This window comes from Colobus angolensis, unplaced genomic scaffold (genome assembly GCF_000951035.1).
Source record: "Colobus angolensis palliatus isolate OR3802 unplaced genomic scaffold, Cang.pa_1.0 Scaffold16, whole genome shotgun sequence".
In the NCBI taxonomy this organism is placed as follows: Eukaryota; Metazoa; Chordata; class Mammalia; order Primates; family Cercopithecidae; genus Colobus; species Colobus angolensis.
Window position 1 is genome coordinate 12,157,159 of NW_012114710.1, and position 4,291 is coordinate 12,161,449.

Here is a 4,291-nt window from a genome sequence, read left to right on the forward strand (position 1 = left end):
TGAGACTGCATCAAATCCATATCCCATCAAGTTGGGAGGAACTGACATGTTGACAATATTGAGTCCTCCTATCCATGGACATGGAATATCTCTCAATTTATTTCGTCCTTCTTTGACTTCTTTTATCAGAGTTTTATTCATATAGATCTTGAACACATTTTATTAGATTTATATCAAAGTATTTCATATTCTTGGGTGATAACAGTGGTATTGTGTTTTAAATTTCAAATTCCATTTGTTAATTGCTGGTATATAGAAAAGCGATTGATTTTTTATTTCAACCTTGTATCCTGTGAATTTGCTATAATAACTTATTAGTTTCAATAGGGTTTTTGCTGTTGTTTATTCATTTGAATTTTCCATATAGATCATTCTGTTATCTGCAAATAATGATGGTTTTATTTATTTTTTCCCAATCGGTATACTTTACCCTTCCTTTTAGTATTTTATTGTATTAGTTAGGACTTCCAGCATAATGTTGAAAAGGCATGATGAGAGGAAACATCCTTGACTTGTTCCTGATATTAGTGGGAAAGCTTTTACTTTTTCACCATTAAGTTTAATAGTAGCTGTAGGTTTTCTTGTAGATATGCTTTATCAAGTTGAGGAAATTCCCCTTTATTCTTGGTTTACTGAGTTTTTATTGTGGATGGGTGTTAGATTTTTGTCAAATGCTTTTTCTGGATTTATTGATATGACCATATACTTTTTTAAAAAAATATTGGGATCTCACTCTGTTGCCCAGGTTAGAGTGCAGTGGTGTGATCATAGCTCACTACAGCCTCCAATTCTTGGGCTCAAGAGATCCTCCCACTTCACCCACTCAAGTGGCTGGAACTACAGGTGTGCACAACTATACTTGATTTTTTTTAACCCATTGACATGCTGGATTACAATAGTTGATTTTTAAACACTGAACCAGCCTTGAACATGTTGTCTGTCTTTCTATGCCTGGGTTTTTTGTTTGTTTGTTTTTCATTTAACATCCTCTGGCTTCATTCCTGTTGCCACAGATATCGAGATTTCTTTCTTTTTTATGGCCGAATAGTATTCCATAGTATTCCAAAGAAAATTCCACACATTTTCTTTATACATACATTTGTTGATGGACACTTGGGTTGATTCTATATTTGGCTATTGTGAATATTGTTGCAATAAACATGAGACTATGCATATTTCTTTGACACACTGATTTCATTTCATTTGGATGTATATCCAGTAGTGGAATTGCTGGATCATATGGTAGTTCTAATTTTAATGTTTTGAAGAAACGCCATACATTTTTGCATAATAGCTGTACTAATTTAAATCCCCACCAACAGTGTGCAAGTGTTACTTCTTCTCCACAGCTGGCCAACACTTTTTATCTTTTGTCTTTTCTGAAAAAAATTTTTAATTATACTTTAAGTTCTGGGATACATGCACAGAATGTGCAGGTTTGTTACATAGGTATACAAGAGCCCTGGTGGTTTGTTGCACCCATCAACCTATCATTGAGGTATTTCTCCTAAAGCTATCCCTTCCTTAACCCCCTACCCCCGACAAGCTCACATGTGTGATGTTTCTCTCACTGTGTCCATGTTCAGCCCCCACTTATGAGTGAGAACATGTGGTGTTTGGTTTTCTGTTCCTGTGTAAGGGAATTATAATAGTGCTTTCTCTGGCATTAGAACTGTTAAAAAGAAAAAAAACACAACCTATTGACTATTTGACTTGGGGATTCACATTGATTGCTCTAACATAAGTAATAAAGTTTCTTGTCTCTGACCCAGGAGTTTTGTGTTTTCTGTCAATATCAATAAAATAGTAACAGGCTAACTTATTAAAGTAAAATTTCAAACCTTCACAGTTCTTGACAAAAATAACTCATTCTCCCATTCATTCCAAATAAGTTCTGTAATAAGGTATGTTTTTTTTAGACATAATTAGCATTTCTCACTTTCAAAGTACAATTTGAAGATAGAATATTTTAAAATGCAAAATCTGTTGGCCTCTTTACAGTTGAAATTAAAAGATGGTATTATATTTACTGCAAGTTTATTAACAACTTGATGTGCATAGATACACACTTGAGCTAGTGAAGCATGTAAAAATAACATATTCGTATTTAAAAACCCGAGGCTAATATAGTGACATAAATTAAAGTCTCTTCTCTCCTTCTGCAGTCATCTAAGATATAATAGATAATAAGTCTATTTAGTGAATCAAAAGGAGAGATTTTTTTTTCACCCTCTATAGCATTGTTCTCCCCAGTGAATTTTTCAATTTTCTTTCTTTGTTCCAGAATATCTTCTATAACTGTATTCTAAATACATTTTCTTTTATATTATGTAAGATAAAAAGATATATTCAATTTATTGAGGCATTTAATGTAGGCTCTGTTGATAAAGTTACTTTTTAGAAATTGACATTTATTTGTAAAAATTAACTACCTGGGGGTCAAGAAACTGTAGATAAAAGCATACTTTTTTCACTGTAATATATAGTTTTTCTTGCTATGGGGTTCTTGTTTTCATTTTCTTTTTTGTTTTTGAAGTAAGTATCATATCCAAAACTTAGGAATAACATTATAAACACAATAAATTAATAAAATAGGGATATTTCCTCAGACTTCTATGAAGCTGTGAATAGAAATAAAATCAAATTACACATTACACATTCAAATGGTATTTGCTATTTGTTAGGTTTCCAAGACACTGATAAAGAAATTATGGTACACAAGGGCCAATCAACTTGCTCAAGGTCACACAGCTAGAAAATGATCACAGGAAGTATGACCTTAGGCTCCATATTCCTATCCACCCCACTACACTGTCTCTTAAATTTCACTGTACACCCACACCAAACAACAACAACAATAACTAAAAAAAAAAAAAAAACCCACAGAAATCCAATTCCTTCTATTGTTCCTTCACCTCACTTATGGACCACACTCTATGTCTTCCTAAAATAGCAGTGTATTTTTCTGCAATTACATTGTCATATAATTGAGGACTAAACTATACAGAGTATATTTATGTAAGGTTTTAATAAAGATTAAAAATATGGCATAGCAGCAGAAAGATAGTACAGACAAATATAAGAGAGGTCTAAAACTTTCTCCTTTTTTTCCAGAGTCTGCTTACTAGTGAAGCAATTTTCCTATCACTTATTTGTACCATAACTAAACTATAAGATGTGCAAGAGGTGTTAAAGTGTCCCATTATTATCGTGTGGGAGTCTAAGTCTCTTTGTAGGTCTCTAAAGACTTGCTTTATGAATCTGAGTGCTCCTGTATTGGGTGCATATATATTTAGGACAGTTAGCTCTTCTTGTTGAATTGATCCCTTTACCATTAAGGAATGGCGTTCTTTGTCTCTTTTGGTCTTTGTTGGTTTAAAGTCTGTTTTATCAGAGACTAGGACTGCAACCCCTGCTTTTTCTTTGCTTTCCATTTGCTTGATAGGTCTTCCTCCATCCCTTTATTTTGTGCCTATGTGTGTCTCTGCATATGAGATGGGTCTCCTGACTACAGCACACTGATGGGTCTTGACTCTTTATCCAATTTGCCAGTCTGTGCCTTTTAATTGGGGTGTTTAGCCCATTTACATTTAAGGTTAATATTATTATGTGTGAATTTGATCCTGTCATTATGATGTTAGCTGGTTATTTTGCCCATTAGTTGATGCAGTTTCTTCCTTTACAATTTGGAAATATTAGACAGATCAATGAGACAGCAGGTTAACAAGGATATCCAGGACTTGAACTTAGCTCTGCACCAAGCAGACCTAATAGACATAAACAGAACTCTACAACCCAAATCAACATAATATACATTCTTCTCAGCACCACATTGCACTTATTCCAAAATTGACCACATAGTTGGAAGTAAAGCACTCCTCAGCAAATGTAAAAGAACTGAAATCTCAACAAACTGTCTCTCAGACCACAGTGCAATCAAATTAGAACTCAGGATTAATAAACTCACTCAAAACTGCACAACTACATGGAAACTGAACAACCTGCTCCTGAATAACTACCAGGTACATAATTAAATGAAGGCAGAAATAAAGATGTTCTTTGAAACCAATGAGAACAAAGACCCAGTGTACCAGTATCTCTGGGACACATTTAAAGTAGTGTGTAGAGGGAAATTTATAGCACTAAATGCCCACAAGAGAAAGTAGGAGAGATCTAAAATTGACACCCTAACATCACAATTAAAAGAACTAGATAAGCAAAAGCAAACACATTCAAAAGCTAGCAGAAGGCAAGAAATAACTAAGATCAGAGCAGAACTGAAGGAGATAGA